General features: G+C 48.5%; 1 pseudogene; it reads left to right on the forward strand.

Moving 5' to 3' along the window:
- Nucleotides 1-21,286, forward strand: part of LOC127617768 (collagen alpha-1(XXII) chain-like) — a 64,158-nt pseudogene that overhangs the window by 41,656 nt on the left and 1,216 nt on the right.

Consider the following 21,286-nt stretch of genomic DNA (forward strand, 5'->3'; position numbering starts at 1 on the left):
CAGCCTGGCTTCTCGTCCAAACATTAGAAAATATGGAGAATAGCCTGTTGACTCATTCACTGTGCAATTGTACGCATGTACAAGATGGCTGAGGTGTTTACTCCATCTACATTTGTCTTGTGTTTCCAAAGTTCCAAGCATGTCAAGAAGAGTTCTGTTAAAACGTTCAGGCTGTGGATCACCCTGAGGGTGATAAGGAGTGGTCCTGGATTTCTTTATGCCAAGCATGCTCAACAGTTCATGGATAAGCCGACTCTCGAAATCCCTGCCCTGATCTGAGTGCACCCTTCTTGGCAAACCATAGTGGACCAAGTACTGTTCCCACAGAACCTTAGCGACAGTCGATGCCTTTTGATCTTTAGTTGCAAAAGCTTGAGCATATCTTGTGTAATGATCTGTAACTACGAGCACATTGCAGATATTTCTGGAGTCAGGCTCAATCGTCAGAAAATCCATACAGACGAGATCCATCGGTCCATCACTGTTAAGATGTGACAACTCAGCAACTCTTTTAGGCAGCATCTTTCTCTGAATACACCTCGGACAGCTCTTGCAGTACCGTTCAACCTGAATTTTCATGCGAGGCCAGTAAAACCTCTCTCGTATCAGGCCGTATGTCTTGTCAACCCCCAAATGGCCCGCTTGATCATGCAAAGACTGGAGCACAGTTGTTCTGAACTCTTGTGGGAGCAACAGCTGCTGCAGAGCTGGTTTATTTGGTGGATGGCTTATTCTATACAACACAGAGTCTTTGACCATTAGCTTATCCCACTCTTTTAACAACAATGACACATCAGGATGTTTCTCTTTATTGGCGTGGTTGGCACTTTTCTGAATGATAGCACGCCACACTTCTCCAATGCATGGGTCTTTCTGCTGAGAATCTGAGATTTCTGCTGCGCTCAATTTGGGCAACTGCTGATTGTTCAGAAAGGACAAGTTGCAATAGGCTCTGGGCACCGCACCTTTGGATGAGCCCATGAGATCCACAGCTCTGCACCGGCGACAGTGAGGTACTCTGACTTTGGACACGTGACAGACAGCTTGGACTGTGGTGGCAAGCAGTGTTTCCTTCTCATGTGAAGCATTGTGATTTGCATGAGGACGACGTGACAATGCATCCGCATCCACGTTCTGTTTTCCAGGCCGATACTTCAGACTAAAATCATATGTGGACAATTCCGCCAACCATCGATGCCCTGTTGCGTCCAATGTAGCTGTAGTTAACACATATGTTAATGGATTGTTATCAGTGTGGACCTCAAACTTGACTCCATAGAGGTAATCATGCAATTTGTTGACAACAGTCCATTTTAACGCCAGAAACTCGAGCTTATGCGTGGGATAATTATTTTCTGCTGGCGAGAGGCTTCTGCTGACAAAAGCAACTGGGCGCAAACCTTCTCCCTGATCCTGATAGAGGACACCTCCCAATCCTTCTCTGCTCACATCAACATGCAGCACATATGACAGTTTTGGGTTGGTGATTGCCAGCACAGGTGCCTCTGTAAGACTTCTCATTAAAGCCTCAAAAGCTTTCTCACAGTCTTTATCCCACCTAGCCCCAAAACTTTCAGAAGGATGGTACCAATCTTTTGTTGCTGTGCCTGTTTGTTCTTTCCTCTGTTCTTTGATGTCCTTATTTTTCTTTGCCCTTTTCCCTGTCCTTCCAGCCACAATGCAGCCCTGAAGCAACTGGTTGAGTGGATAACAGACTCGGGAGAAATCCTTTACAAAACGTCTGTAATATCCACAGAAGCCAAGGAAGGAATGAAGATCAGTGATGTTTTCTGGACGTGGCCATGATTTCACAGCCTCAATCTTTGCAGGATCTGTAGCAATGCCATTTCTAGACACAACGTGGCCAAGGTATGTAACAGAGGGGCAGCAGAACTGACATTTATCCAACGATATCTTTAATCCTTCCTCCTTCAATCTGTCAAGGACTTTAAGAAGGTGCTGCTTGTGTTCCTCTAATGTTCTTCCAAAAACGATCACGTCATCCAGATACACCAACACTTCCAGTAGGTTCATATCACCAACAGTCCTTTCCATAATTTGTTGAAATGTGGCCGGGGCCCCACAAATCCCCTGCGGCATCCGCTCAAACTGATAAAACCCTGCTGGGCAAGTGAAGGCTGTCTTTTCTTTATCAACAGCAGCTAAAGGGATCTGATAATAGCCGCTTCTGAGGTCAAGCACACTGAACCACTGGCTACCACCCAGGCAGGATAAAGCATCTGCCACACGAGGAACTGTATACTGGTCAGTAATCGTTCTCCTGTTTAATGTCCTATAGTCCACACACATTCGTATGGTGCCGTTTTTCTTGCGTACCACAACTATTGGAGAAGCATGGGGCTTCTGGATTCCGAAATGATTCCTGCCTCTTTGAGATCATTCAGATGCTTCACATCCTCCAAATCACCCGGTGGTAAACGTCTAGAACATTCTCTGAAAGGTCTATCATCTGTCACCCAAATGCTGTGTTGTGTGCTCTTTGCACAACCCACATCAAACTCACTGCAGGAGAAAACCTCTTTTCTCTCCATCATCTTTTTACACAGTCGCTCCTTCCACTCAGGTGGCACAGAAGAATAACCAAAGTTGAAAGAGGACGGGGACAATTTAGGTGTTGACAGCTTAGAACCCTCCTTTTCAAGAACTGTATTTAGTACATCTACAGGGAATAGATGAGCAATAGGAACTCCACGTTTTAATGTCACATTATGACTGGACACATTTCTCATGGTGACTGTGATGCGACGACAGTGGACAGCGGTGGACTTTTCAACAAACGGCATGACCAGAAGCTCTTCAGGAAAACAATCCTCCTCCGGACGGTCTATAAGAACAGTTTGGCTAGAGAGACCTCCAGGAAACTTTGGAATACCAACAACCGTTGCAACGCCGCCAGGTGGCAGAGTGAAAGGCTTGTCTCGTGTGAACCAGACTGTTCCTTTTTTTATCTCAGCTGTGTCGTCAGGAGTTTGCTGAAAATGGTCTCCTCCATGTGTTTTGCATGAATGGAACAGTCTTCGAACTATAGAGGTGTTTGTGGCGACCACAATGGAAACATCCCCTTTCATGACCGGATCTGGACACACAAGCACAAGTGTTTCTACGGTCTCAGGTACTCCCACTACATCTCCAGTAAACTCAAGCTTCAAGCACATATAACCATTATATGGATACTCCTTTGCACTGAGGCCCCAAATCTCCAGGCACTCAATAGGGATCAAAGGCAGGTGCTTCAGATACTTGTCATAAAAGGAGCAATACAGTATGGTAACTTGAGACCCGCTAACAAGTAAAGCTTTGGCGTAAATGCCCTCAATTTGTACTGAGACAATAGAGCTAGGTCCAACTAAACCCTCTGGCAAGTTAGCCTTCTTTTCTGGTAGCGTGTCACACCTTGTGGAACGTATCTTCTCCGGAGCGTCAGGCCGTTCCTCTGCTGAGCCCCTGGAAAGTTTCCCGTCGGCTGTTTTATTTTCAAGAGACGCTTGTTCACTTTTCTGAGATTCTCTGGGTTCTGACACTCCCGCTGGAAATGACCATCTTCACCACATCTGTAGCAAAAGACATCAGCATGATACTGAGGTTTGGGAGCCCTCTCCTTCACACGTGCATATGAGTTTCCAGTAGCTTTCTGGCTGGGGTTCTGGTCTACTTGCTGATGCAGTCACAGAGGCAGAGAGGAGGCGTGCAACGTCAGTCTTGAGACCTTGAAACTCTTTCCTTAGACTCTCTATTGCAGGATATTTCTCTGCTACATCAGAGACTGGCACAGGCTCTGGCAGTACATGTACAACTGAGGCTGTAGCACATTCTGCACGTCTACCAATAGCTAAAGGCGCACCCTTCTTTACAATCGGTATTTCAAGGATCATCTCCTCTTCTTCTCTTACATCCCGAAGCAAATCAGTAAAGCTGGGAGGAGGCTTGAGTTTGTAAGTCAGTCTTATGCAAAGGGCAACAAGGTCATGAGGCAGAGAGCCTCTAGCAACTTGATCAATGCACGCTCGGTTCATGTCAATCACGTCAATTCCACCTTTATGATGGACTGCATGCAATAGCTTGTCTAATCTGAGTAAGTAAGATGATAATTTCTCACTGTCTTGCTGGAATGTATTACGAAACCTTACCATGAGATCAGCTGCACTGTCTGTGGTTCCAAAAGCTGTTTCAAGGACTTTAGAGTAGTCATTGGCAGTGGCCTGGGGATTAGTGACTCGCAAACCTCGGATAATATCTGCTGCTGGCCCTTTAAGACTCTCAGCTACTCTCTGTCTCTTGACAACATCAGAACATTGCCACTCGTCCAACATGTGGGTGGTCTGTTCCGCCCAAGCGTCATACTCCTCTTCTCCATGTGGAGTGGGTTTCATACTGGAGAACATGCGTAGCTTGCGATAGCCCGGTCCATCTACAGGCGTAGCTTGACATTTTTCAACTAGTGAGGAGATGGCATTCACCAGCTTTGTGTTCAGGTCTGGAGCGGTGGGTGAAGCAGAAGCAGAGGTAAGTAAGCCTGTGACATCGGCTAATGTCTTCCCCTCATTTGCTAAGAATGACAGCAACTTGGACTGGAAGTCTCCTTTACCAGTTACAGGAACACTCTGGATCTCAGTGACATTCACCATCCAAGGTCCAAACTCATCTCCAGCTAGTAACTGTTCAGGTATGTCAGTCTTAGTCATATCATTAATAGTTTCGACTAAAACTAACTGGCTTTTACTGACGTGTTCTACACACCGTCCTCTGATTTTACAGGGACTAAAAACTTCAGCCTAATCCAGTACCTTATACATAGTCTCATCAGTAACACCAAGAGAAACCCTACTAAGCACAAATGCTTTCTTTGCATCCATACCTTTGTCTTTACACCATTTGAAAATCTGTTCTGACTCCATGTTATATTAGCTTTACATACACAGAGAAAGAAAATAAAAAAAATCTCTTAACTACACATAAGTGGCTATAGGGCTATTAAGCTACCTCATTTAACACTGACTTTCCTATGACTGTCACTAACTTTTTATTCATTTTATAAATCTGCTCACAAAACAAAACAACAGTAAACAACAATCCCAGACGAGCCCCCACGTGTAACCCTCCTGCACAATTCCACTTTTTTTTAAGGAGTTATCATGTGCATGGGGAATGAATTGGTGAGAGGTTACTAGAATTTAAAATCGGGATGTATTCACAGCAACTAAAACTTCGGGCACGCAATTCTGGCTAGAGTGTAGAGTGGCCTGGTTAGCTTAAATATAGCTATACTGTGTTAGTTTATTTTATTTTATTTTTACTGTGAGCATAAAACTCCCATGCACATATACTTAGCCACTATAACCCTTATGTGCAACAATGAAACTAAAATCACACCAATCACATTTCAATCGCACACACTTAAATATCAGACCACAACGGTTGAATGTTATACTTGAAATGTATTTATATTGTTTTTTTAGAACTAGGTGAGTTAACCTTTTAAAATGTCCTCATGTTCCAAATGAAATGACAATGAACCATACCCCGGGGGTTTTTTCTACTTTTATATCTCAGTTTTGTGGTACCACAACGTTGGCGCGCTTGTTGGAGCTCAATTGAAACCTTTCCAAATAAGACTGTCTGTACTCACGATTCCTCGGTAACCGAAAGATTATTGTGACCGTCTATCAAACCGTTCTGTCCAATGGTGAGATACGCAATGAGGAAGCCCGTCCTGAAGTTCCGTCCATCCCTGTGCAAACGCGACACCTCCGTCCTGCAGCGCGAATCCTGAGCACATCTATTGCAGCAACATGGGTGCAGCATCTGACGCACACTAACAAAAAGTTCACAAACTCTAATGAGCAATTGTCAAAAACAAAATGTCAATTCCATTCTAGTTCACAATGTCTATACTCACTCAGAAAAAGGCAAAGTGGTTTCTGGCTATGTAGTAGCAGTTTGCACGTGGATATGGCGTTAGCTTCACTTCAACAGAATCTCTGTGGACGATTTAAACAGCTCCAAAACATAGCTCACTCTCCCGTTTTAACAGGGTTACAAACTTGACAAAAAAAATAAATAAAATCCCCCTGGCTCTTAACTACGATAACAGCACTATATCAATCATACAGAACTTAGAACTAACTTTAGCTCGTAACCATCTCTCTGTTTTTTTTTCTCGTCACACTTGTTTTCAGTCTCGCTCTAACATTTTTTAGTCCCTCCCCCTCAATAACCAGATAGGTTGCCCAACTGCTCTCTGGATGGCACTGATTTGATAACAAACAATACTGACACCTAGCCACCCAATACAAAATAAAATGACAGAAGAATCAAAGGTTACTCACAACAGAGGATATTTCAACACCTCCACTTTATACTGCATTAACACATATTAATACAAAATTGTATTATACACCAGGGACAATTGAACTGGCCCATGTTTCAGGATATATTGTATTTCTGTTAACAGAACACAAAATAAACAATATATTAATTTAGCTTACGCTACTCACTAGCTTACGCTACGGGAACCCATTGTCAACGCCGTGCGCGCCAAGCATCCACTGTATGAGCCCCAGGGAATTAAGGGGGGACCCGGGGAGCCCTTATGAGTGGGGAAATAATATTTGGCCGGCAAGAATGCGGGTCATTGATTGTGTAATACATAAGCACATAGTAGGACGGGAACGACAGAGCGGCGGTGCCGGTCTGTGTGGAATGTGTCCCATCAGTGCAGCTCACCAGGGGAGCTGTAGCGTATTAAACCACTAGTAGTTTTGCCTGCAGAGCGGGCACTTCCATATTGTAAAATCTGACAAAGGTGGAGGGGAAGTCCATCCCGCTGCCACACATATGTCGTGAATGGAAATTCCGCTGGACCATGCCCACGAGGATGCCATGCCTCTAGTGGAGTGAGCCCTAATGCCCAACGGGCATGGCAGGTCTTTTGACGCGTATGCAGCAGCAATAGCGTCCACTATCCATCTAGATAGTGTCTGTTTCGAGGCGGCGAGACCTTTGGTGCGCCCTCGAACGAAATGAAAAGCTGCTCGGAGCGTCTGAAAGCAGCGGAGCGCGCAGTATACAATCTCAGTGCTCTGACCGGGCAAAGGAGATTGGCGTCGCGTCGCTATCCGGTGCTGGCAGCGCCGATAGGGAAATGACCTGTGCTCTGAAAGGAGTACCGATCACCTTGGGAACATAGCCGTGTCTAGGCTTTAAAATGACCTTGGAGTCACTTGGTCCAAACTCAAGACACGCAGCGCTGACAGACAGCGCGTGAAGGTCTCCCACACGTTTGACTGATGACAGGGCAGTCAGAAAACGGTTTTGAGTGAAAGGTATTTCAAATCCACGGATTGAAGTGGTTCGAAAGGGGGCTTTCATAGTTTCGAGAACTATAGAAAGATCCCAGATAGGAACCGATGGGGGCGCGGGGGTTCATCCTTCTAGCTCCCCTGAGGAAGCGGATGACCAGCTCGTTTTTACCCCATGACTGGCCGTGCAGGGGTTCAGCGAACGCCGCAACGGCCGCCACATACACTTTGAGCGTGGATGGGGATCTGCCCTTATCCAGCAGCTCTTGTAGAAATACTGAGCAGCGACGACACCCCACATGTCCGCGGGTCCAGGTCTCTGTCGGTGCACCATTTTGAGAACACAGACCATTTTGACGCATAGAGTCTTCTCGTGGAAGGGGCTCTAGCGTGTATGATGGCGTTTATTACTCCTTCTGGCAGAGCGACGGGTAGTCGTTGATCACCCACGCATGCAGCCCAGCCTCTGGGTGGGGATGCCAGATTGTGCCGCGAGCTTGAGAGAGGAGATCTGCTCTCACTGGGATGGGCCACGGCGCTGTCAGTGACAGCTGCGTAAGCTCCGGGAACCATGTCTGATTCTCCCAACGCGGGGCTATGAGGAGCACCGAGTGACGCGTTTCCCTGATCCTCTGCATTACCTGTGGCAATAGCGAGACGGGAGGGAAGGCGTAAAGCGGGCGTCTGGGCCAGTCCTGGGCCAGCGGCGTCCTCGCTCGAGAAAAATATTGGGCAGTGAGAGTTCTCGTTGGACGCAAAGAGGTCTATCTCTGCTCTGCCGAATAGGTGCCATAATGTCTGGACTGTTTGAGCGTGCAGGGACCATTCCCCTGGGGGAATATTGTCTCTGGACAGTCTGTCTGGGCCGTCGTTCAGGTGGCCTGGCACGTGCGTCGCCCTCAGCGAGCGCAGGTGGCACTGGGACCAACTCAGTATGCGTTTTGTCAGATGGAAGAGGTTCCTGGATCTGACACCGCCCTGACGGTTTAGGTAGGATACCACAGATCTGTTGTCCGAACGGACCAGGACGTGGTGACCCTGAATGACCGGGAGAAAGCGCACGAGCGCGTACTCGACCGCTATCATTTCCAGACAATTTATGTGAAGGAGCTTTTCCTGAACTGACCATAGGCCGAAAACCGGAGAGCCCTCGCAGACCGCGCTCCAACCCGTGTTGGACGCGTCTGTCGAGATGACTTTTCGGCGAGATACAGCTCCCATTGTCACTCCCCGCTGATACCATTCGGCCACTGTCCAGGGCTGCAGAGCTGATATGCAGGTCTGAGTCACCTTGATGGGCTGGCGGCCTGTGGCCCAAGCCCGGCGAGACGCCGGGTGTTTAGCCAATGCTGAAGCGGGCGATGTGCAGTAAACCCAGCTGAAGTACTGCTGCGGCTGAGGCCATGTAACCTAGCACTCTCTGGAATTTCTTCAGAGGCGTGAGGCTGTTCATCTGAAAAGATGCGGCTAGTCGCTGAACACGGCGCGTGCGCTGTGTAGATAAGCGAGCCGTCATTGCCACGGAGTCTAGTTCTATTCCCAGGAAGGAAATGGTCTGACTGGGCTGTAGTGAGCTCTTGGTCCAATTGACTGCAAGACCCAAACTGTTCAGATGGCTGAGGAGAACTGCTCTGTGAGACAGAAGCTCCATATGTGACTGAGCCATAATCAGCCAGTCGTCCAAATAGTTCAGAATTCGCAAACCCTGACTCCGCAGGGGTGCGAGCGCCAGCATCCATGCACTTCGTGAAAGTACGGGGTGCTAAGGACAGGCCGAACGGAAGGACGGTGTATTGATAAACCTGGCCGTCGAGGCGAATCTCAAGAATGGCCTGTGACGGGGATTTATCTGAATCTGAATGTATGCATCTTTCAGATCGAGAGAAATAAACCAGTCCCCTGGCGCATCATGCGCGAGGAGTTTCCTGATTGTAAGCATTTTGAACGGTCTTTTTGCAAGCACCTTGTTCAAAACCCTGAGATCTAATATGGGTCTGAGGCCGCCGTCTTTCTTGGGAACAAGAAAATAACGGCTGTAAAGCCCCGACTCGCTCAGAGAGGGTGGCACTTTTTCTATGGCCCTTTTGCACAGAAGGCTTGCTATTTCTGAACGAAGCATGCACGCTGCTTCCGTGTTCACAGTGGTTTCGAGCCAGCTCTGAAGCGAGGGGCGGCGATCGAACTGTAGCAAATAGCCCTGTTGTATTGTGCTTAACACCCACTTGGATATCCCTGGAATAGCTTCCCACGCTTTGAAGCGTAACGCTAGAGGGTGAATGGCCAATTCGCTCTGATTGCCGCACACAGAGCTGAACAAAATGTGTGAGCGCGTTTAGTGTGTTCATGCATGATTGCTCGCAGACAGCATGAACAGGCTGTTTTGTGAGTGACTTCCCGATTGGAATGAATGGGGAAAGAGTCACATCTGTTACGTGAAGCGCAAGCACGGGACTTACACACAGAGGAATGGTTGCTGGCCGTGTAACAGAGCGGGCAGAGAATGGGCGCGCGCACGCATTTGTGGGCGCATTTATTGACTCTAGCGCTCGAGTGGTTCGTAACCGCTTTATGTGAGCGTGCTCTGGTGGGGACACGAGACATGCAGTGCTTGTGTGCAGAAGTGAACACTGGATTGTGGGCACTTTTTCTACACATAAGACATGTTTGCTCTTTACAAGATTTATTTGGGTCGCCGTGAAAACGGCGTTTGAGTGCAGGCAAGCGGGCAGTGTCACCGGCTTGTTGGCTGCTAAATTCACCACTGTAGTAGCCTGAGAGAAGGGGACTGACAGGGGGCAAAGCTTTGACGGTGGTCCGGCCGCGGCGGGACTGAGCCGTCGCTTGTTCAACACAGTTAGGAAGACTTCGCTGCTCGGGTTTCAGCGCTACTTTAGATCGAGGCCCGCGGGGCGGCGGTCTGCGGCGGCTGTCTGAGCGCGATCGAGGGCGGCCGCCCTGTCGACGCTGAGAAGTCTGGAGATTGTTGAACTGGGCGCTGTGAAGAGGCTCGTGCAGGAGGCTGATCACGTGAGCGGCCTGCAGAGGAGCTTAGCGCGACGCCGCAGGAAGAGGTTCATGGCTTGGGTGGCTTTCTGGACTTCTGAGAAGCGGTCAACAATGCCACTCACCGTGGAGCCGAAGAGACCGGTCGGAGAGAGCGGTGCGTTGAGGAACGTGGAGCCTCTGCTTCTCCCATGTCGGCTAGTGTTAGCCATAAGTGTCTCTCGGTCACAGTCAGCGAGGCCATGCACTTCCCTAGAGCTTGGGCTGCAGCTTTGGTAGCCGAGGGCGCAGGTCTGTCGCGCCGTAGATCAGTAACAGCCTCTGGGTGCCTGCCTTTCTCATCCCACTCCCGAAGAAGGTCTGTTTGTAGGATCTGTAAAACGGCCATTGAGTGCAGAGCAGATGCGGCTTGGCCGGGCGGCGGAATAGGCGCGCCAATATAGGCGGAAGTCGCTCTGCAGGCCTTAGTCGGGAGCACAGGCTTGGAACGCCATCTCGCGGAGGGCGGACAAAGGTGTGCTGCTACCGAAGTCCTCGACCGGGGATGGAGGAGTAGCCTCTCTCAGTGGCACCGCCCACCGACGCCAGAGAGGTGGAGATGTGTGAACGGGTCCTGGCTGAAAAGGAGCGCTCCACGACTTTGCAAGCTCCGTGATGTAATTCCGGCAGGAAGGGAGCGGCCCGGCCGCGGGTGTAGAGCGGCGATGGCTTTGAAGAAAGCAGCCGTCGAGTCTGTTGGGTGCCTGCTCAGGGGGCGGTGACCACTCGAGCCCGAGGCGGTGACCACTCGAGCCCGAGGCGGTCCTGCTGGATTCCTGGGCCGAGGAGGAGGCTTGGGAGCCTGTCCACTCCTCGCTGTCCGAAGCCATGATGGAACAGCGGCCCTTATCCTCCGCCGTCATCCGGAGATGGCAGCAGTGCGGCCGCCGGCGGCAACTGCGCTGGCCCCGGGGCGGGGAGGGTGAAAGCGATGCTCGAGGGAGAGGCTCGGCGAGGCAGTCACTTCAACCACAGTTTCCGGCAGCCTTTGTGAGCGGCGCTTCTTCCTGCGCTGGCTGAGGGTAAGCGGCGCTGGCGGTTTCTGCTTTGATCGCTCGAGTCGAGCCCGCAGGGTCGACATCGGTAGCTCCTCGCAGAAATCGCATCCGCCCTCAGTGAGGGCGAGCTCTGCGTGCCCCAGTCCCAGGCAGAGAGCGCCAGATGATGTGGCGGTCTCCTGTGCTGAGAAGGGCGCGACATGAGGCGCAAGTGGAGCGAGGCATCTTGAAAAAGACGCTCGTACTCTTTTGTGAATAGTTCGTGAGAACTAGCTTGCTGAATAAAAGGATACGTCGTCCGGATGGCGTAGCTCGCAGGATGGCTGAAGGTGGCTGAGACGGCCGACTTCTTCTAGCGCTGTCCACGCTTGCTAGATGCCCCTCGAACGGCGACGCGGCTTCCAGGTCAGCGATCGCGGAGAGCTTCGCTGAAGAGATGAAAATCAGGGTTCCAGCCTACTGAACTACGCTTATATGCACTCTAGTCACGCCCATTTTGGCGGGCTTTGATGCAGTGAGCGCTGGACGCCTCTCATTGGATGCGAGTTCAGCCCAAGCTCGTCTATAGGCTGCAGCAGTTGCCACAGAGCAACCTATGAGCTCGCTAGCTAGCCCGCTCAAGGTCTGCAGCTGCCGCGCTGCGTTGACAATGGATACAAAAATTAAGGATAATTTTTTGGCTTCAATATCTCAGAAAAGATGAATCTTTCCCGTAGCGTAAGCTAGCTTACGCAATACGAGAGAACCTCTCGTAAGAGAACTAACTTTAGCTCGTAACCATCTCTCTGTTTTTTTTTCTCGTCACACTTGTTTTCAGTCTCGCTCTAACATTTTTTAGTCTCTCACCCTCAATAACCAGATAGGTTGCCCAACTGCTCTCTGGATGGCACTGATTTGATAACAAACAATACTGACACCTAGCCACCCAATACAAAATAAAATGACAGAAGAATCAAAGGTTACTCACAACAGAGGATATTTCAACACCTCCACTTTATACTGCATTAACACATATTAATACAAAATTGTATTATACACCAGGGACAATTGAACTGGCCCATGTTTCAGGATATATTGTATTTCTGTTAACAGAACACAAAATAAACAATATATTAATTTAGCAGGGTGCTACACATGTTTACAGGTTTGTTTATGAAGTGTCTTTCATTTGCATTTTATTTTAATGGACTAACAATCACCACTTTCAGATATCATTCTGAGTTTCTGGGAGATACGGCCCTAGTGGCACTTGGCGTAACATGCATGAAATACGTGGTGACGCTTTTGGTGTTGAGATCGCTAGTAAACGCTTTCTCATTAATGAAGCTTTCTCTGCAGCTTGCAAATTTTTCATTTACTCTGGCTGTAAAACCATAATGAGGCTGTTGAAATATTGTTGGCTGTATTTGTTTCTTCTTCATTACACAGCCACCCATTTCCAGACCAATACGGGTGAGAGGCACACTAATCTGAGCTCCGTGTTTCAGGCCAGCCATCTCAGTGCTAATGATCTCTTTCCTAGGGCCCCACTCTTCCCACTCAACATGTTATCGAGGTGTGCAAGCGGATTGTGCTGGAGCAGATGTCCACCATTGCTAACTCTGTGAGGAGGACATGTGCAACCGAAGCCCACTCTATGGAGAGGTGCCCATGGGCGCCCCAGGTCCCCCAGGGCCTGCCTAAGGGACCAACTGGACCTCCAGTAAGTTTCCCACCTTTGACAAGAATAACACCCAAAAACCACTATAACGATGGAGCAGTATCAAGTTTGCAAGTCTTTGAGAAACAGCATTTAGATGTGGTTTGTTTTATACATCTCACACTTGAAGTTAGCACATGTTAAACCTGTTTTTGCCATAGTAAACCAAGGAAGAACACGGTCCATACATCAACTTTCTTCTAGGCCAAGTTTGATATGTACATAGTGGGAAGGCCTCTGGAGAACGTGCAGCACTGTTTGGCAGTAAGGGTTGGAATTAAAACATTCAGAATTTCCAAGTCCCTGTGAAGAAATATAGGAAGTCACAGACAAGGCACTTGCTCTGTGTTGAATGGTTTTTGGAGTGAATCCCACCTTCAGTGGAGTGGAAAGCCTTTCCATATTTCTCTAGCAGAGATTTTTTCGGACTTCTCGAACATTTCACTCAAGGGGCCCAAAGGCTGATAAAAGTTTACAGAGCTTCAAATTCAAACATGTAAAATATAAAAGGTTGTAAAATAACTACACTTGACCTAGAGAGGCTTTCTCATTTTAAAGTTTCAGGGTCAGCAAGGCAGAGAATTCAGAATTATTTTGGTCATGTATGAAAAATGCCTCACTTTATAATTACATAAAGGATAGTGGTAAAAATAGTCACCATTTACTCAACCTCATGTTGTTTTTAGACCTGTATGACTTATTTCTAAAAGAAGACATTTTGCAGAATGTCCAAGCTACTCTGTTCCAAATAGGACTGAGTATTGATTTCCAAATTCGATTTTAATTCACAAGCTCTCGATTCAATTCAGATTCTGATTCATTTGGATAGATGTCAGTTATGTCCACTTTCTTTACATGTAAAAAAAAAGGATTGTGTGGCTCGCATCTTCGGACACACATTTCACGGAACGAGTCAAACCAAACTTTTACTCTGAACACGCATAAAAAGGATCTCTGTGCTGAACTTCTAATCCATTATACTTCTCAAACAGTGATGAGTGGAATTCATTGGCTAATCATATAAATTTTTAGTTGCATTGTTGCATTTTTAGTTCCAATTTGGACACATATGTGAATGATTTACTCACATTCATGGCCGTAACCAGCTATGAGGATACCAAGGACCGAACCTCTGGAAGGTTTTCATATTCCAAAATAAAATTTGAAGCTATATACAACTAAACAACATGCGTCTACAATGTTTTATTGCCTTAGATTAGTTCATATTAGTGAATTTCATGATACAGTGCAGTGCATTGAATATTTAGTTAAATATTTATACAAAAAGTTTTTAATATCATTAATCGGCTGTAAATTACTGTTCAGACATCAGCACATACACAGCGCTGTCATGTGGCATTTGTTACTTTTCTCAGCAGAGGCCAGGATGGACCAATCACAGTCGATTATTGTGACGGTTTCCATCCACAGGTACGAATAATGTCAGATTTTTAATTCAGTAATTATTCAAAATGTTTTTAATATCATTAATTGGCTTTAAATTATTGTCCAGAGGTCCAGGCCACTGCTAAAGCAGCACATTGACGGCGCTGTCACTTGGCACCTGTTGGTCAGCACCTTGTCAGCATGTACCAGTTTTTACTGGATGGATGAGTAGATTAAGAAAATGATTGTATAGATAGCGCTGCAGTGGGATTCCATCCACTCATACGAATCATTGCAATTATAATTTTTTATTAAAAATTACCATCAGTTTAAATATGTCTCCAATTATATAAAATGACTTGAGATTTGAATGCGGATCAATGGAGGATTCAGTTTTCTGAACCGTCAAGCGCCCCCTGGTGGAAGAAAGTTTTGTGTCTCAAAGGTAACAGTTTCCCAATTATGGTTCCTCAAATATATTGTATGACTTTAGAAAACATGTAAAATAACAGACGAATCACTGAAGAAAAAAACTCATATCTTCTATAAGAAAACTCTATATATTTTTTTATAATTCATTAAGTTTCGCAACGTCATTGGTAAAACATAATTGTAATTTTGGTACCATTCTTGACACTCCAGCCTGGATCTCACTAATTTTCAAACCCTGGTTATGGCCCTGATCACATTGTAGTGTGTTGCATATAAAGTAAAATATAAAAAAAATAAAATCTATATCGGATTGTTCAACTGAAAATGTTTACTATTCGGAAAATCTATATTTTTCCCCAGCCCTAGTTCCAAACAAAAGTGTCTGTAGAGCTTCAAAAAAGAAAAAAAGAAATTAATTATAAAAGTAATAAAAATAGTAGTTTGATTTAAAAGTTGCTGGTTTGATTCCCACAGCTCCCTTATTACAGTTGTGCCCCTGAGCAAGGCTCTCAACCCCAGGTTGCTCTGGGGCATTGTACCAGTATTAAGTGTTCCATAAGTCATTGATAAAAGTGTCTTCAAAATAACAGCTTACTAACAAACGACTACATTTTCAGCTTTGTTCAATGCCATTTTAACAGGGTGACCCTGGCATTGATGGTTTTAAAGGAGAAATTGGGCAGCAGGGATTCTATGGAGAGCCCGGTGACCAGGGCAGACAGGGCTCATCAGTTAAACCATCTCCATACTGTACAGACGACAAATAGTAGCCTTGTGACCATACACCAATACTAGGGTGGTCCTCCACGTTGGTGCTTACACATTTGAAACAAATGTGTTTGCCTTGATGTCAGATAGCGTAATATGTTACAAATAAAGAACAGGCCAAGGTATAGAGAAACAATAATATTATGTCAACATTGCTCTTGGCTGTGTTCACGCACTGATGAATTAGTATAACAAATACTTCTCAGCTGGTTGAAAAGCTGCCCCAGTGGGCAGTCCACATGACAGATTCACCTTCTAAAGGAACTGTTGTCTTTTGCAATGGGTTATTTGTCATAAAATAAATCTATATAGGTTTAGCCTGCAAGCATCAGCAGAGAAAAGTAATAGCTTGAGCAGCTGTGTGACTCCACTGCCAGACGCCATTACTGTCAAATGAGTGTAGAGGTGTAATTGAAGAATGGTTAAAATAAGGTGTTTAATGAAGGAATAGCCATGATATTACCTTATTTAGATGCAAAATAAAGTGTGCAAGTTAAAAATTTAATCAAAATAGACACAAATGTTTTGTGCTTGCATGTAGGTGGGATTAGAGATTAGTATTGGGGAAGTTGCTTTAAAACTGTAGCTTCCCAAGCTGCAAGCTTCTTTAAAGTAGTTAAACTATGGTCAAGCTACACTTTTGCAAAAGTAGTTACATTTATTACATTTACATTTATTCATTTATTCATTTGGCAGACGCTTTTATCCAAAGCTTAGTTATCTACACTATGAGCAACTAAGAGAAAGTAGCTAACTACATTGAAGTTATTTAACAAAACAGTGAGTTTAAGAACTGGGCTAATTATGAATATACCAAATTCTCATGAATAGCTAGATGTTTAGCCTAGTTTCAAAACATTAACTTTGTAGCACTACATGTTCATATTGTGCACCTCTTCAGTCAGCATGAGCTATTCAATCTACATCCCTTGAATTATATATACATCATGAATGAAAGCTGGAGGATGGTAGAGTCCACTAAGATTTCCCTGTAGCAAATGACAAGCCGATCTTTCCCATTGTTATTAGGTCAGCAATGATGTCCTGAGCCAAGCTAATGATACATTGTTTAAATGCCTTAATACATTGGTTTTTGCCACAGGTGACAGGGGAGATCCTGGAGACAAGGGAGCTAAAGGTAATGGCCTTCCTAGCCATACTGGAGACCAGGGACCAATGGGTAAAAATAACAAGCTCATGACAAGATGTGGCAGCGGGGGCGTGGTCAAGCGCCCGTCCGGGAGAGAAAAGCGGTAAGGGCGCTCACACCTGAGCTAAATTATGTCTAACACCTGTCTCTAATTGCAGTAGCTTGAGGGGAGCGGCATAAAAAGCAGCAGCAACAGAGCCCAGGGGAGAGCCCGACATGAAGGCCAAGAAGCTAGTGTGTTGTAGTAGTGTGTGAATTAGTGTGTGAATTAAAAACAACCTTACCTGAATCCTGTTGCTGTTTCCGTCCCTTCCTCAGTGGAAACTCGTTACACTGGTGCCGAAACCCGGGACTGGCAGGAACAGTGGTCCAAAGCTATGGAACAGAGTCGCCCCATAGAGTCCTCCCAGCTGGCGGAAGTCCTCCAGTCTCTCGCTACGCTCCATCAGGGCCACCAACAGTCTCTGCTTGAGCGCCGACAGGACCAGGATCGTCGGTTCTTTGAGATCATGCGGGCTCAAGCAGAGGACCGGCTTGCCATCCGGAGCCTCCTCAGCCAGGAGGCTGCTCCAGACGCAGCCGCGACCCCGGACACCCGCGCCACACTGCCCCCACCCGCGCTACAGAAGATGGGGCCGGTAGATGATCCAGAGGCGTTCCTGGACCTCTTTGAGTGCACGGCGGAAATTTGGGGTTGGCCACGCGACCAGTGGGCAGCCCGCCTCGTCCCTCTCTTGTCCGGGGAAGCCCAACTCGCGGCACAACAACTTCCGGCAACAAGCCTCCTGGCTTATACCGACTTGAGAAGAGCCATCCTGCAACGGGTTGGTCGGACAACGGAAGAAAGTCGCCAGCTCTTCCGGGCCATGAAACTGGATAAATCCGACCGCCCGTTTGCGTTCGCCCAACGGCTCCGTGATGCCTGTCGGAGGTGGCTGCTTGCGGGGGACCGTGACGTCGAGGAGCTCGTCGATCAAGTGGTACTGGAGCAGTTTGTCCAGCGCTTGCCCCGGAAAACGGCGGAGTGGGTCCAGTGCCACCGCCCGGCGTCGCTGGAGGAAGCCGTACGTCTCGCGGAGGACCACATGGTGGCGATTCCAAGGGCGGATGAGCCCTCTCTCTCTCTCTCTCCCCTTCCCCTGTGTCTTCCCCTGTTTTTCTCCCCTCCCCTCTTCCCTCTCGCTCTACCCTCTCCCCAGGGTCCGTTCCTGCCCCCCGCAGGCGCGGAGGATTCATGAGACCAACTTCCCGGCCGTGGGAGAACCCGCCTACCCCTTCCCAGTCTTTCAGCCGCTCTCCTCCTCAGGTGGGGGCGCCCACCAGCACGGGTGCGGCCGTGGCGCCTGGGCCGGTCTGCTGGAGGTGCGGAGACCCGGACCACTTCCGGGATCTGTGTCCGCTGATGGAAATAGGGACGGTGGTGCGGGTCTCCGACTTCCCGCAGGCTGCCCCCGATCGGGCTGGAGCGTACCGTATTCTGGTAAGGATCCTGGGGGTACATACCAAGCATTGTTGGATACCGGCTGTAACCAGACCACCATCCACCAATGCTTGGTTCAACCCGGGGCTTTGGGATTAGCTAAACTGGTGAGGGTGAGGTGTGTGCATGGGGATGTTCACAAGTATCCCATGGTGACTTTGGCGATTAAATTCAAGGGAAAAAACCATAGTGTGGAGGCAGCGGTTAGTTCCCGCCTCGCCCATCCGCTAATCTTGGGTACTGATTGGCCGAATTTCAAAGATATTTTAGAGGGTATTTGTGCGGATGGGTCCTGCATTAAGAGGTGTGCGGTGTGCGATGCTTTGGCAGGGGAGGCGGAGCCGGGCCGCCCTCGGCTGCTCGGAATGACGAGGGAAGGGGCGAGGTGGCCGCCTCCTCTCAGGGAATTCCCTGAGGGGACTTCCCTCTGGAGCAGTCGCGGGACGAAACCCTTAAACATGCTCTTGGCCAAGTGAGAGTAATTGATGGTCAGCAGCTCCGGCCGGGCATCGCCATTGCATACCCATATTTTTCACTTATTAAAGATCGGTTGTACAGAGTGACGCAGGACGCTCAAACAAAGGAGGAAGTGACACAATTATTGATTCCACAGAGCCGCCGGGAAATGGTTTTCCAGGCGGCTCACTATAATCCTATGGCCGGGCACCTAGGGGAAAGAAAGACACTTCTCCGTCTAATAGCCCGTTTCTATTGGCCGGGCATTGGCGGTGACGTCCGCAGGTGGTGTACGGCGTGCCGTGAATGTCAGTTGGTAAACCCACTGGCCACCCCAAAAGCGCCTTTGCGCCCCCTTCCATTGATCGAGGTCCCCTTCGAAAGAATTGGAATGGACCTCGTCGGGCCATTAGATCGGACAGCACGCGGACATCGCTTTGTGTTAGTCCTAGTGGATTACGCAACGCGATATCCGGAAGCAGTGCCCCTGAGCAACATCTCCGCACGTAGTGTTGCAGGGGCACTCTTCAAAATAATCTCCCGGGTGGGGATTCCGAAAGAAATCCTCACCGATCAGGGCACAATGTTTATGTCACGCACACTTCAGCGAGCTTTACGAACTATTGGACATTAAGTCGATTCGCACTAGCGTTTACCATCCGCAGACTGATGGCCTAGTGGAGCGATTTAATAAAACACTAAAAAATATGATTCGTAAGTTCGTACACGAAGACCCTAGGAATTGGGATAGGTGGCTCGACCCCCTGTTATTCGCAGTACGGGAGGTCCCACAAGCCTCCACGGGGTTCTCACCGTTCGAGCTGCTGTACGGGCGACACCCACGCGGGGTCCTCGACGTCATCCGCGAAGCTTGGGAGGAGGGACCTTCTAATAGTAAAAACGAAATTGTGGAGAGAAGAGGCGGCCTCTGTGACGTTGGCAACGGTAGTTCCGGAGAGGGCAGAGCTCGGACCGGAGGTAAACAAAGCCCGCAATCTCAACACCCCGGTTCCTTGTGGAGACCACCTCTCACCGCGCCAACTCGCAGAGGTTTCCGAATTACAAAAGGAGTTTGCAGACGTGTTTTCTCCTCTACCGGGCCGCACAAACATCATACATCACCATATCGAGACCGAGCCGGGCGTGGTGGTACGTTGCCGCCCCTATCGCTTGCCCGAACATAAAAAGAAAGTAGTTCGAGAAGAATTGGACGCGATGCTTGAGATGGGAGTAATAGAAGAATCCCACAGCGATTGGTCCAGCCCGGTCGTCCTTGTTCCCAAGAGCGATGGGTCTGTACGTTTCTGTGTGGATTATAGGAAAGTCAACGCGGTGTCTAAATTTGACGCGTACCCAATGCCCCGTGTTGATGAACTGCTCGATCGGTTAGGTACGGCTCGATTTTATTCGACCTTGGATCTAACGATGGGTTATTGGCAGATCCCCTTGACACCAATTTCCCGTGAAAAAACGGCCTTCACCACGCCGTTCGGATTACACCAATTCGTGACGCTTCCTTTCGGTTTGTTCGGGGCGCCAGCCACGTTTCAGCGCCTCATGGATAGGATCCTCAGACCGCACACTGCTTATGCCGCTGCCTATCTAGACGATATCATCATTTATAGCAATGATTGGCAGTGGCACATGCAGCATCTGAGGGCCGTCCTGAGATCGCTGCGGCGGGCGGGGCTCACGGCAAACCCAAAAAAGTGCGCGGTTGGGCGTGTGGAGGTACGGTATCTGGGGTTCCACTTGGGTCATGGCCAGGTGCATCCCCAAATTGACAAGACCACGGCAATTGCGACTTGCCCTAGACCCAAGACCAAAAAGGGGGTGAGGCAGTTCCTGGGGCTGGCTGGCTATTACAGAAGATTTGTGCCTAATTATTCGGATGTCACCAGCCCGCTGACTGACCTCACTAAAAAGGGGGCTCCAGATCCGGTCCAATGGTCGGAGCAGTGCCAACAGGCGTTTATACAGATTAAAGCTGCACTTTGTGGGGGGCCGCTTTTGTATGCACCTGACTTCTCTCTCCCTTTTGTTTTGCAGACGGACGCTTCAGACAGAGGGCTGGGGGCTGTACTCTCGCATGTGGTGGAGGGAGAGGAACACCCGGTGCTGTACATTAGCCGGAAGCTCTCCTTGAGGGAGACTAAGTACAGCACCATGGAGAAGGAGTGTCTGGCCATCAAGTGGGCGGTCCTCACCCTCCGATACTACCTGCTGGGGCAGGCCTTCACCCTTTGCTCGGATCACGCCCCACTGCAGTGGCTCCACCGCATGAAAGATACTAACGCCCGGATCACCCGTTGGTATCTGGCCCTCCAACCTTTTAAGTTCAAGGTGGTCCACAGACCGGGGGTGCAGATGGCTGCCGCTGACTTCCTCTCCAGAAATGGGGGGGCGGGGAGTGGTAGGCAGGCCGGATGACGCCCCGGCCTGAGTCGGGCGGTGGGGGTATGTGGCAGCGGGGGCGTGGTCAAGCGCCCGTCCGGGAGAGAAAAGCAGTAAGAGCGCTCACACCTGAGCTAAATTATGTCTAACACCTGTCTCTAA

The sequence above is a fragment of the Xyrauchen texanus genome, chromosome 24 (genome assembly GCF_025860055.1).
Source record: "Xyrauchen texanus isolate HMW12.3.18 chromosome 24, RBS_HiC_50CHRs, whole genome shotgun sequence".
In the NCBI taxonomy this organism is placed as follows: domain Eukaryota; kingdom Metazoa; phylum Chordata; class Actinopteri; order Cypriniformes; family Catostomidae; genus Xyrauchen; species Xyrauchen texanus.